This window comes from Rhipicephalus sanguineus, chromosome 6, assembly GCF_013339695.2.
Source record: "Rhipicephalus sanguineus isolate Rsan-2018 chromosome 6, BIME_Rsan_1.4, whole genome shotgun sequence".
In the NCBI taxonomy this organism is placed as follows: domain Eukaryota; kingdom Metazoa; phylum Arthropoda; class Arachnida; order Ixodida; family Ixodidae; genus Rhipicephalus; species Rhipicephalus sanguineus.
Window position 1 is genome coordinate 43,697,201 of NC_051181.1, and position 14,608 is coordinate 43,711,808.

Consider the following 14,608-nt stretch of genomic DNA (forward strand, 5'->3'; position numbering starts at 1 on the left):
GAAGAACGGTCAGAGGCCCAGTAACAATTTTAAAAGAGTTGTGGTCCAGGGAAGAGTTGGCAATGGAGGGAAAGAACACATATATATATGTGCTAGATCTAAGGAACCGCCTAGAGAAAACCTGCAAAATAGCTCATCAAAAACTATAACGAGCAAAGCAAAAACTAAAGGCCTACTATGATCATAAAGCAGTGCGGAGGGCACTAAAGGTAGGAGATAGTTTTGGTACTGCTGCCCACGAAAAACAATAAGATGTTAATGCAGTGGGAAGGGCCATTTACAGTCACTCAAAAGAAGAGTGAAATGGACTACGAAATTTCAGTACATGATCAAAACAAGGTGTTCCACAGGAACATGCTAAAAAGGTATGAAGAATAGAGGACAGAAAGGAAAAGGAGAGATAGCTACCGTATGTATGGTGATCGCAGAGGAAAACCAGGAAGAGGTACCTACATATAAAAAGGAAGAAGACTATGGGGGTAGAGAAACTGGCAATAAATCCTTTCCTGGAGAGCTCGCAGGCCACAGAGTTAGAGATACAAAGGTCTTTTAGCAAGTTACGGAAATACGGTACGAAATACGGTAAGGCAGTACGGTACCGCTCCTCTTTTCCCGGTCGTTGAGCGGCCAAAGCACAACCAGCGGGAAAGGAACGCTACTGCACTGCCTTACCGTATTTGCGTACCATATTTCCGTAACTTGCTAAAAGACTCTATTGCCGGTAAATTTAGTGAGATTTTTTCAGATTTACCTGGGCGTACGGAGTGAAATGCGAGCTCCAGTGCTCCACAGAAACACCCCTGTTTCTGTCAAGCAGTACCCTTACCAATAGCTATGCAGGAAGCCATCTAAAAAGAAGTGGATGAGATGCTAAAGCAAGGTATAATTGAAAGGGCCAACTCCGCCTATAACGCACCCCTAGTAGTAGTTAAAAAACCAGATGGTTCAAACCGGGTGTGTGTCGATTTCAGGCGACTAAATAACATCCAGAAGACGGATGCGGAACCTATTCCAAGGATTGATGGGGTGGTGGCTAAAGTGGCAAATAAATTATATTTCTCGAAGCTAGACCTTTCAAAGGGGTATTGGCAGATACCCATGGAGGAAGCGTCGAAAGAAAAGACAGCCTTTCTTTGCGTGTTCAAGGGTGTTATTCCAATTCAAATACATGCCTTTTGGGTTGAAAACGGCAGCGGCAGTATTTACAAGGTTGATGAGGCAGGTTTTGCAGGATGTGCCCCATGTAGAGCATTATATTGACGATATCCTGGTTGCGACGGACACATGGGAACAGCGTCTACAGGCCTTAGAGCAGCTGTTTAGGCTAAAGGACGCTGGGTTGACAGTTACACCTACCAAATTTAAATTAGGATACAACACTATGGATTTCTTGGGGCACAAGTTAGGGTTAGGCCTAATATGGAGCTAAGCAAAAAAGAGGCCAGGAGGAAAGCACAAGGTGCGAGGCTGCGTCATATGGATGACGGAAACAAGCAGTTTCTTTTCAAGAAAAAACTCTGTATAAGGCCCAGTGTGATGAGTAAAGGAGGGGCACGAGGCGCGTGCCGAACGTGGAAGCGCGGCGACAGTGCGCGAGAAGCAGAAAGTCACCCGATGGCACGCGCACCAGCCACGTCGACGCAGAGGATTGGCCAGATAGGGGCTCGTGGCATGCGACCCGACCCGAGCCGTTATGGTGAACGACGAAGGATGATCAGGGGACTGTGCTGTGGGGCGCCAGACGGAGAAGATCAAGGAAGAAGCAAGCGTCGCACCCGCGGCGAAAGCGGCTGGTACTCGGTTCTGGAGGTGGCGGCACGCAGGGCCCGGGAAGTGGCCGTCGACCTTGGAAGGCTTCAAGCTGTCCGGACCCGTCGCCCCTCAATACGGCAGTTCTGGGATCGCCAGCAGCCCTTCTCGGCAGGACGGCTGCAGACCACAGTTCAGCCAAGGAGGCGCCCGTCACCTGTGGAGTCCTGAAGCAAGGGACCAAGGCCTAGTTAGGTCTAACCTCGACTGACTGAGGATGCAGAGTACTGCTGGGGACACACGCGACGAGAACAAGCGGCAGGCTGGACGAAGGCAACCGACGATGAACTTGGGGCCCTACTGAGGACGTCGGCGACGGTCTCGACGAGAGATTGACGCGACGGGAACATCGAGTCGTCGCGACGAACTGTAAGAACATTCTACAGGTTTTCCCGCTCAATTTAATCCAAGCGCCAGCCAAATTAATCTAGGCGCCAGTCAATTTAATCCAGCCGCCACTCAAATTAATCCAGGTGCCATTCATTTTAATCCAAGTGCCACTGAAATTAATCCAACCGCCAGCCGATTTAATCCAGAGGCCAGCGAATTTAATCCTGACGACATCGTGACTTCAAAGCGACCCAGAATTTTCGGGAACGCGTGGAGTGAATAGCTTCGGAATGAATTTAAGAGGAAATATTATCAAGATGCGTAGAATAAACAATGAATGAGTCACTAGTGACACAATGTGACTCGCGCGACTTCATCACGCCTATCACCCGCGTACGCACTATTCACACCTTCGACATGTATATCAAAGGAAAGGCCGTCCACACAGTAATAACTTGATACCTATTGCCCAGGCCTATGATCTGATCACTAGTGACTCAGGTGACGTCATCACGCATATCACCCACGCACGCGCTGTCTTAACCTTCCGTCAAGCATATCAAACGAAACGTCTTTGAGAGAGTAATGACTTGAAACCTGTCACTTGGCCTAGTGATGTGATCACTAATGACTCGCGTGACGTCATCACGCCTAACACCCACGCAAGCACTCTCCAACCTGCATTCATGCGTATCAAACGAAACGTCTTTGAGAGGGTAATAACTTGAACGCCGTCACTCGGCCTAGTGACGTGATCACTAGTGACTCGCGTGACGCCATCACGCATTTGAGCCACGCACACGCAGTATAAACCTGTCTTCATACATATCAAACGAAACGTCTTTGAGAGGGTAATAACTTGAACGCCGTCACTTGGCCTAGTGACGTGATCACTAGTGACTCGCGTGACGTCATCACGCATTTGAGCCACGCACACGCTGTCCTAACCTGTCTTCATGCATATCAAACGAAACGTCTTTGAGAGGGTAATAACTTGAACGCTGTCACTCGGCCTAGTGATGTGATCACTAGTGACTCGCGTGACGTCATCACGCATTTGAGCCACGCACACGCAGTACAAACCTGTCTTCACAAATATCAAACGAAACGTCTTCGAGAGGGCAATAACTTGAACGCCGTCACTTGGCCTAGTGACGTGATCACTAGTGACTCGCGTGACGTCATCACGCCTAACACCCACGCACGCGCTGTCCTAACCTGTCTTCATGCATATCAAACGAACCGTCTTTGAGAGGGTAATAACTTGAACGCTGTCACTCGGCCTAGTGATGTGATCACTAGTGACTCGCGTGACGTCATCACGCATTTGAGCCACGCACACGCAGTAGAAACCTGTCTTCACACATATCAAACGAAACGTCTTCGAGAGGGCAATAACTTGAACGCCGTCACTTGGCCTAGTGACGTGATCACTAGTGACTCGCGTGACGTCATCACGCCTAACACCCACGCACGCGCTGTCCTAACCTGTCTTCATGCATATCAAACGAAACGTCTTTGAGAGGGTAATAACTTGAACGCTGTCACTCGGCCTAGTGATGTGATCACTAGTGATTCGCGTGACGTCATCACGCATTTGAGCCACGCACACGCAGTACAAACCTGTCTTCACACATATCAAACGAAACGTCTTCGAGAGGGCAATAACTTGAACGCCGTCACTTGGCCTAGTGACGTGATCACTAGTGACTCGTGTGACGTCATCACGCCTAACACCCACGCACGCGCTGTCCTAACCTGTCTTCATGCATATCAAACGAAACGTCTTTGAGAGGGTAATAACTTGAACGCTGTCACTCGGCCTAGTGATGTGATCACTAGTGACTCGCGTGACGTCATCACGCATTTGAGCCACGCACACGCAGTACAAACCTGTCTTCACACATATCAAACGAAACGTCTTTGAGAGGGTAATAACTTGAACGCCGTCACTCGGCCAAGTGACGTGATCACTAGTGACTCGCGTGACGTCATCACGCCTAACACCCACGCACGCGCTGTCCTAACCTGTCTTCATGCATATCAAACGAAACGCCTTTGAGAGGGTGAAAACTTGAACGCTGTCACTCGGCCTAGTGATGTGATCACTAGTGACTCACGTGATGTCATCACGCCTGACATTCACGCAAGCACTCTCTAACCTGCCTTCATGCATATCAAACGAAACGTCGTTGAGAGGGTAATAACTTGAAGGCCGTCGTAGGCAGCGTCTGCTAGTAGAAAACTGACTGATCGCGCTGCACAGCCGTTCACCGGCCAACCCGTATATGTAGGCACCGGATCGCGCGTTTCGAATTCAGTCAAGGGCGTCTTCACATGGCTTTCGCTTGACTTGACGCTTTCTTGACTCGAGTAGATGCGATGGAAGCAACAGTACCTTCAACCAGTAGTGGGGTACAACCCAACATTAGCGTCCCACCACTCGTTGAAGGCAACGCTTCTTCTTCATTCAATAAATAGGAATAATAAAGGCGAAATAACAATTAAGCATTTCCAAACCATACTCAATTACGCAACATTCACCCGAAACCGTCACCACTATGCGACGCATTTACTCCAGCTCGTCGTGTGGGAAGATGTGGGCGGCTTTCTTGTTGCTTCTCGTATTTCGCAGTATGCCTTGGAAACGCGGGCAGCCAGGCCGCACTACAGTGAACGAACAGGCGTTCACCACCAAACAGGCACGCTTATTCCAAGCACACTAACCTATAAGAAACGGCGTGGCGTAGAAGGTAGAAAGAAAGGCACGAGTCAGGCACAGCGTTCAACGGCGCATCAGCAAATGGTCACCTGCAATTAGCAATAGTATGTATCTCAAGTACGAGGACTGCCCTCTATTACAACGGATTTGTTTCACAGGATAACCAGATGAATTATTATTTGTGCCGAAGGAGTGGTTGACAAATCCTTTTGTAGCATGTTTTGAAACAGGCAGACCGTGCGTCTTATGCTTGATTATGTATATACAGTGTTATGACTTACCTGGCATGTTATCGCAATGCCGAAGCAAAGATGATGCCCGGTTAAAACACCCACCCGACCTTAAGAAACAATCGTTGTTCTTATAACGTCGAGCTTGTTAAATCGGTTATGAAATGGGTGATGAAAGAGAACCGGGGCAAGTCCGTGGAAAACGAAATTTATCATTATACAGGCAAAGCAGTTTTCATAAACACGCAGCCGTACTTGTGCTGCTGAGCAGTGTTTCACATATCAAGGCAGTCGAGGGCAGCTTGTACGAAAGTGTAATTGTGCCTATCATAAGCGGCACAGTCCACACGCTGGATGTGCTGCATAGAGTGCCCCGCGGCCTCAACCAGCAGAGCACGGCGATGTTCTTTCTTGGAGATCCCTCCCGGTGTCGTGAGGAGATCATCCCTCCGCTCGCTTAGAAAGCCCTTTACACCTGCCTTGAACTTTGAGAAAAGCTCCTCAATTGGATTGAAGAATGGGCTGTATGGCGGTAGCCACTTGACTGTGTGGTCGCTTGCCGCGAGGACAGCCTGTTCGGCGCGGCGGTGCGCTGGTGCGTTGTCAAACAGGAACACTGCCTGTATTCCCGGTTCCTGCTGAGAAACGTTTCTCGACACTTCTGCGAGAAAGTCGTTGAAGACAGCCCAGTGGACCTTGTCCGCAATTGTCCAATGGACAAGGCCGTTCGCCGACATGCAGGCTATAACATTTATATTCGCCCCCTTTGCGCTAGTTGACAAACGGCACGCTGGCGCACCTCGTTTCGCCCTTCCGAAACTGCGCGAGCACCATACGTTGAAGTTGGTCTCGTCGATGTAGTATCGTGTTTGTGTAGTTCCCTCGCTCTGAAGCCACTGGGCATATCGGCGCCGCAGCTGCTTCACGTCGGCGCGATTTCGATCTACTGGCCTCTGGGTCAGCAGCTTCACCGAATATCCATGGCCATCGAGAAGCCGATCAATCGTCGACGTGCTCACTTCAATATTAGGCATCTCTTCCTTGAGGGCCCTCTTTATTTGTTCCAGCGTGAAGGATGGATTTTCCTGTACGATTTGTTGCAGGGCGTCCACCACGTCCGGTCCAAACTTCTTCGACGAACCACCACGTGTTTTAGCTGTGTCACGGTCAGTAGCAGCAATAGAACGCACGGTCTTTATATTGATTCCCAGTGTTTCGGAGAGCACTTTCAAATCCCCTCCGCGCCTGTGAACATCTATTATCCGGCAACGATCTACAGGGGAAACGCGAGCGTACTTTTTCTTCTGTTCATCAGGTGCCTTCCGCGGCCGTCCGGGGCGTCGAGTGTCTCGGTCTTCCATAGCACCAGTGGTCGCAGCGCAAACTTTCACTTATTCCGAGGCCTGCAAAAGCGCTCTCATAACGATGTCACCAGCAGAAACTTAGAACTATGCTGGCTTGATCGCGTCGCACCACGTCGTCCCGTCGTCTGCGTGAAACAGACTCGGCGAAAACAGCTGCGGCACACTGTCGTCTGCTTCAGTTTGATGTAAAACGTATATTCAATTCAATATTTCGTGTGATTGTCGTCTGCATTGTAGAACGAAAATTGAGAATTGAAAATGCGTTTTAAATACGTTTTACATTCTGCGAGAATACCATAATGCTGGTTATTTATGATTCGAAGCAATTGCTTTAAATCAAACTGAAGCAGACGACAGTGTGTCGCAGCTGTTTTCGCCGCAGCACACTGTCGTCTGCTTCAGTTTGATTTAAAGCAATTGCTTCGAATCATAAATAACCAGCATTATGGTATTCTCGCAGAATGTAAAACGTATTTAAAACGCATTTTCAATTCTCAATTTTCGTTCTACAATGCAGACGACAATCACACGAAATATTGAATTGAAGATACGTTTTACATCAAACTGAAGCAGACGACAGTGTGTCGCAGCTGTTTTCGCCGAGTCTGTTTCACGCAGACGACGGGACGACGTGGTGCGACGCGAGCGACAAGCCAGCATAGTTCTAAGTTTCTGCTGGTGACATCGTTATGTGAGCGCTTTTGCAGGCCTTGGAATAAGTGAAAGTTTGCGCTGCGACCACTGGTGCTATGAAGACCGAGACACTCGACGCCCCGGAAGGCCGCGGAAGGCACCTGATGAACAGAAGAAAAAGTACGCTCGCGTTTCCCCTGTAGATCGTTGCCGGATAATAGATGTTCACAGGCGCGGAGGTGATTTAAAAGTGCTCTCCGAAACACTGGGAATCAATATAAAGACCGTGCGTTCTATTGCCGCTACTGACCGTGACACAGCTAAAACACGTGGTGGTTCGTCGAAGAAGTTAGGACCGGACGTGGTGGACGCCCTGCAACAAATCGTACAGGAAAATCCATCCTTCACGCTGGAACAAATAAAGAGGGCCCTCAAGGAAGAGATGCCTAATATTGAAGTGAGCACGTCGACGATTGATCGGCTTCTCGATGGCCATGGATATTCGGTGAAGCTTCTGACCCAGAGGCCAGTAGATCGAAATCGCGCCGACGTGAAGCAGCTGCGGCGCCGATATGCCCAGTGGCTTCAGAGCGAGGGAACTACACTAACACGATACTACATCGACGAGACCAACTTCAACGTATGGTGCTCGCGCAGTTTCGGAAGGGCGAAACGAGGTGCTCCAGCGTGCCGTTTGTCAACTAGCGCAAAGGGGGCGAATATAAATGTTATAGCCTGCATGTCGGCGAACGGCCTTGTCCATTGGACAATTGCGGACAAGGTCCACTGGGCTGTCTTCAACGACTTTCTCGCAGAAGTGTCGAGAAAAGTTTCTCAGCAGGAACCGGGAATACAGGCAGTGTTCCTGTTTGACAACGCACCAGCGCACCGCCGCGCCGAACAGGCTGTCCTCGCGGCAAGCGACCACACAGTCAAGTGGCTACCGCCATACAGCCCATTCTTCAATCCAATTGAGGAGCTTTTCTCAAAGTTCAAGGCAGGTGTAAAGGGCTTTCTAAGCGAGCGGAGGGATGATCTCCTCACGACACCGGGAGGGATCTCCAAGAAAGAACATCGCCGTGCTCTGCTGGTTGAGGCCGCGGGGCACTCTATGCAGCACATCCAGCGTGTGGACTGTGCCGCTTATGATAGGCACAATTACACTTTCGTACAAGCTGCCCTCGACTGCCTTGATATGTGAAACACTGCTCAGCAGCACAAGTACGGCTGCGTGTTTATGAAAACTGCTTTGCCTGTATAATGATAAATTTCGTTTTCCACGGACTTGCCCCGGTTCTCTTTCATCACCCATTTCATAACCGATTTAACAAGCTCGACGTTATAAGAACAACGATTGTTTCTTAAGGTCGGGTGGGTGTTTTAACCGGGCATCATCTTTGCTTCGGCATTGCGATATCATGCCAGGTAAGTCATAACACTGTATATACATAATCAAGCATAAGACGCACGGTCTGCCTGTTTCAAAACATGCTGCAAAAGGATTTGTCAACCACTCCTTCGGCTCAAATAATAATTTATCTGGTTATCCTGTGAAACAAATCCGTTGTAATAGAGGGCAGTCCTCGTACTTGAGATACATACTATTGCTAATTGCAGGTGACCATTTGCTGATGCGCCGTTGAACGCTGTGCCTGACTCGTGCCTTTCTTTCTACCTTCTACGCCACGCCGTTTCTTATAGGTTAGTGTGCTTGGAATAAGCGTGCCTGTTTGGTGGTGAACGCCTGTTCGTTCACTGTAGTGCGGCCTGGCTGCCCGCGTTTCCAAGGCATACTGCGAAATACGAGAAGCAACAAGAAAGCCGCCCACATCTTCCCACACGACGAGCTGGAGTAAATGCGTCGCATAGTGGTGACGGTTTCGGGTGAATGTTGCGTAAGTGAGTATGGTTTGGAAATGCTTAATTGTTATTTCGCCTTTATTATTCTTATTTATTGAATGAAGAAGAAGCGTTGCCTTCAACGAGTGGTGGGACGCTGATGTTGGGTTGTACCCCACTACTGGTTGAAGGTACTGTTGCTTCCATCGCATCTACTCGAGTCAAGAAAAGCGTCAAGTCAAGCGAAAGCCATGTGAAGACGCCCTTGACTGAATTCGAAACACGCGATCCGGTGCCTACATATACGGGTTGGCCGGTGAACGGCTGTGCAGCGCGATCAGTCCCCAGGCAGCACACAACGTTGGGCCGATATTGGTTTTACGGTGGCTGTGCGCGGCCCCACCTCGGGCCCGCATTGCCAGCCCGGCGCCGACATCGGCGGAGCCGCTGACATTTGCTGGCAAAATTGGGCCGATTTCGCCGCCTTTCAGCCGATGTTGGTATTTCACCGGCAACATTGGGCCGAGCTATCCGACCTTCTGCCATCTTCCCGCCGATATCGGCTCAGCCGATTTCTTTCACCGGCAACAATGGGCCGAGTTTGCCGGCGTTTTGCTGCTCTCCCGCCGATATCGGCTTAGCCGATGGCTCTCACTGGCAACATTGGACCGAGTTAGCCGCTGTCTTGCCGTACTTTCGCCGACATCGGCCGAGCCGATGGTTTTCACCGGCAACATTGGGCCGAGCATGCCGTCATTCTGCCGTGCTTCAGCTGACATCGGCGGAGCCGATGGCTTATCGACGATGTTGGAACTTTCTTGTCTTCCTTCAGACAGTTATACATGCCCTGTTGAGAACGTCCTCCTGCGTCGCGGCGCTCCAAAAGTCCTCGTCACCGACAGATGTACGGCTTTTACAGCAGAGCTAACGCAAACCATCTTGAAATAGAGCCACACAAGTCACCGACGGACATGACCCGCAGGCGAATGGCCTCACCGAGCGGGTAAATGAAACCCTCGCCGGCATGCTGGCAATGTACTGTACGTCGAACACATGACATGGGACGCCATAATATCTTCCGCACATAACCTGAAGTTAACACGGCAGTGTAAGAAACGGCGCACATATGACGCCGTTCAAACTAGTTCACGGAAGCCCCTCAACGACGCTGGACGCCGTGTTGCCGGCCGTCATTGACGAGAATAACCTGGACGTTGCGCTCTACCTTTAGCCCGCCGAAGAAGCCCGGCATCGCCCGCCTAGGATACAATCGTAATGCAATAGAGCATTAGGCGCTTGAATATTTGTAGCTTAAGCTGTAGAATACCGCTGTATAGATTGCTGTACTAGCACAAATAACAAAGTTCAAATTTTGTACCGTGCTAATGCCGCACGCACGACTCGGGGCGCGAAGTATCGCCGACTGTATAGCTTGCATTCTCTTATTAGTTTCTGCTATGACAATGACTGACAACTATCACTAGCACAGTCACTTTTCTACCAAAAAAAAAGGTGGTCTTTAGAAGAATAACTGACTCAAATTAGATGGCCACTTCGTTGACCAGTTGTTCAACGCTATCAAAAATGTTGAAACGTTATAACACATACCAATAACTTCATGGGCCAAATTCGAAGTACTTCTGTTTCGTAAATGTTTTTGCCACTGGTCGGCCGACTTCGCTAATGTATCCAGCATCAAAATTCACCCAAACATTCCCGCACGAATGCTTTTAGCGGAAGAAGTTTTATGTGAATACTAATTCTGTGCATAAATCGAGCCCGTCATCATATTTATAGCGCTATATCCTTTCAGCCGCTGAATGTGTGCCGCCAGCGCTCATATACTACACGGACAGTTTCCGATCTCTGTGTTTACACATATTTACTCACGCGCGTGTTTGGGTGAAGCGTAACAAGCGCATTTGCTTCAGTGATGTCACATAATTTTACTTTATGAAAATAGTAAAAGCTCAGCAAGGCGTGTTGCTGAGCTAGTTGGTTCATTACTTGAGAAAAATAGGTATGGTGCAAAAAGACCGGGCGAAGTGAAGACACGTTTTGTCGTTTGAATGTTTACAAATCAACTAGCCCGCTGACCATCTTTAACGAACTGACAAACACGTGTTTGCCACGTGTTTGTCAGTTCGCATTTGCACTTCGTTGCCGTCCATTTTGCGCATACATATCTTTTTCAAGTAAAAATTTCGCTCGACGATTGCTTCCCACGTGCTTTCAGAAACAGTCGCATAAAATTATTATTATGGCACGTGAAATACGATGAAAAATGCGGCTCCAACGTGGTGTACGCAAAGTTTTCATGCAGCGACATGTGGCAACAAGTGATGCATTGAAAATTCGACGAACGCCTTTCTCAAACGGCATGCCCATAGACATGCTGGGGGGATCGCACACCATTGTGGTAGGCTGAGCCGTGCTTTCAAGAAGGGAGAACTCGCATATTTTTTCGTCTTCGTCAACCTCTACCCCCCCCCCCTCCCTCCCTTCCCCTCGTTCAGCGGCATTGTCGCGAAACTCGCTTGACCATGCAGGGTAGGGTAGCCGTCCAGACGGCGGGACAATCGTAGCTGCGGGAGCAGGTTTTTTTCACTCCGACCAGCAGAATTCTTCAAGAAGTGCGGTGTGTGGACATGAGTGGTGGAAAGTCAAATCGTGCACGAGACGGATACGCGGCAGGATTCCGGCATTGTTTTCGGCAGAGATCACCGCAGCGAGAAACCAGTGGCCCCTTGCTTCCATTCTCACCTCATATAAGGCCGCGTGTTCACTGCTGTTACGTGTCATCATATTTTCTTCTCTTCTTATCGCGTATTCTCTATTGACCATCGTGTTTTGTGTATTCTGATATGGTGCGCTTACATTTTTTTATTCACTCGTGTTTTTAGCGATCCAACGGGCACACGTGAGTGGTTTTTATGCACGATTCCTTGCTGTTCCAATCTTACCTTTAGATTAGGAATGCGTGCGTGTCTATCTTGTTTAGATGTAGAGTTCATGGGATCTTGTGGTACCGCTCGCAATGTTTCTCGCGTCGCGTGCAGCAGTTTATCCATCTTTTTGGCCCTTAAGATATCACTGAAAAATTGCAATTCCCACTTAAAGAATAACGCTAATTTAATTGCCAGTCATGTGTTGCGAATGCCTACCGTTCCTTGGTGAACTTAATAAACGTGGGGGGGGGGGTGCTTCTCTGCTCGTAATTAGCTCACGCATATACACAATCTTCTAGTCTAGTTGCCACTCTTAATGTTACTTTTTCGGCAAGCCGCCTAACATTATCTTTCTTTTTCGGGTCCGTCTTTAATCCTACTTTAATGCTGCCTTCGTTTACATCTCCAGAATTTTTTTCGTGATTCGGCACCGTCGTTACTGAAAAGCGCGATATCGTCCGCAAAACGCAGGTAGCTAAGATATTCTTCGTTAATCCTTATTCCTATTTTTGCCCGTTCTAGTTCTTTCAATATTTATAGTGAATGTGCCGCGCATAACGTTGAAGAGATTGTAACTCTTCGCATAGGTGTGCGCACAGTGGGGCAGGGGGGCGGCCGGCCCCCGTAGTCACTTAAGAAGAGGTGGGCGCAAGGTCTGCCAAACACATTGACTTAATAGGGAGGGGGGGGGCGCCGCGATGAACCTTCGCCCCCCCACCCCCTCTGAAGGGGAACCCTGCTCACGCCTATGCTTTGCGCCTGATCCCATTCTCGATTAGGATTGTCCTTTTTTTTTGAGGAATACGGTGGCTGTGGGGTTGTTTTAGATGTTGGCTACGGTATCTATAGATGTTTAGATATTCCCTTATGGCATAATTATTCCGGAACTGCTGGCGTGTGTTCATATCTGTGAATAAATTTGTGTTTATCACCTTGCAAATGTGTTGTTCCTTAATTTCTCAGACGCATGCGTAGTTGGTGCAGCAGGCCTTTCATCAATTTAGTTTTGTTTGAGACAATATTGACTTTCGTTCTCGGCCTTGCACGGTTCGACAGAATTGTGGGTCCTAATCGCACACTAAGACATCAGTGGAGCAGTCGTTCTAATTAGGAAGCATTTTTCGAATATGGCAGCAATGGCAGTCGATGAATGTCGTTGGGCCGCTAATAGTCTATTTTAGCGCTGCTGACTTACAGTACAGTAACCACAGTAATACCGAACTGCCGTGGTCGGCACGCAGCCATTTTACTTTATAACACATGTATCAGCCTGCCTGATCAAGTTACTTTACGCATCCAGCAGCTACCGCCGGTGTCTCCATATAAACTAGCTACGTGCCGGCCACGACGGTACAATACTACCGTACTTAACGCACGGTAAGCCACCACTGCTAAAACATAATAACGGATGTAAACGGTCACGCCGGCGGCTACCCGACGTCGGCGGGGCCGACACCGCGCCAGCATCGGCTAGCATACATAGGCCCAATGACGGCTTGCCATCATCGGCTGCATAACGGCAGGCCCGTCTCGGACCGACGCTGGCTAGCCCACGTCGGCCCGAAGCCGGCAAGCCCGCATCGGCCCAAAGGCGGCTAGCCGACGTCGGGCCGATGCGGGTGAAAGTAGCGCGAGCGTGATTTGCCGACGTGGGGCCAATATTGCTGCCGTCATTTGCCGACGTTGGGCCGAGATCGGTCCAATGGCGGCGTGCTGCCTGGGTCAGTTTTCTGCTAGCAGACGCTGCCTGCGACGGCCTTCAAGTTATTACTCTCTCAACGACGTTTCGTTTGATATGCATGAAGGCAGATTAGAGAGTGCTTGCGTGAATGTCAGGCGTGATGACATCACGCGAGTCACTAGTGATCCCGTCACTAGGCCGAGTGACAGCGTTCAAGTTATTACCCTCTCGAAGACGTTTCGTTTGATATGCATGAAGGCAGGTTAGAGAGTGCCTGCGTGGGTGTTAGGCGTGATGACGTCACGTGAGTCACTAGTGATCCCGTCACTAGGCCGAGTGACAGCGTTCAAGTTATTACCCTCTCGAAGACGTTTCGTTTGATATGCATGAATGCAGGTTAGAGAGTGCTTGCGTGGGTGTCAGGCGTGATGACGTCACGCGAGTCACTAGTGCTCACATCACTAGGCCGAGTGACGGCGTTCAAATTATTACCCTCTCAACGACGTTTCGTTTGATATGCATGAAGACAGGTTTGTACTGCGTGTGCGTGGCTCAAATGCGTGATGACGTCACGCGAGTCACTAGTGATCACATCACTAGGCCGAGTGACAGCGTTCAAGTTATTACCCTCTCAAAGACGTTTCGTTTGATATGCATGAAGACAGGTTAGGGACAGCGCGTGCGTGGGTGTTAGGCGTGATGACGTCACGCGAGTCACTAGTGATCACGTCACTAGGCCAAGTGACGGCGTTCAAGTTATTACCCTCTCAAAGACGTTTCGTTTGATATGTGTGAAGACAGGTTTGTACTGCGTGTGCGTGGCTCAAATGCGTGATGACGTCACGCGAGTCACTAGTGATCACATCACTAGGCCGAGTGACAGCGTTCAAGTTATGACCCTCTCAAAGGCGTTTCGTTTGATATGCATGAAGACAGGTTAGGACAGCGCGTGCGTGGGTGTTAGGCGTGATGACGTCACGCGAGTCACTAGTGATCACGTCACTAGGCCAAGTGACGGCGTTCAAGTTATTGCCCTCTCAAAGACGTTTCGT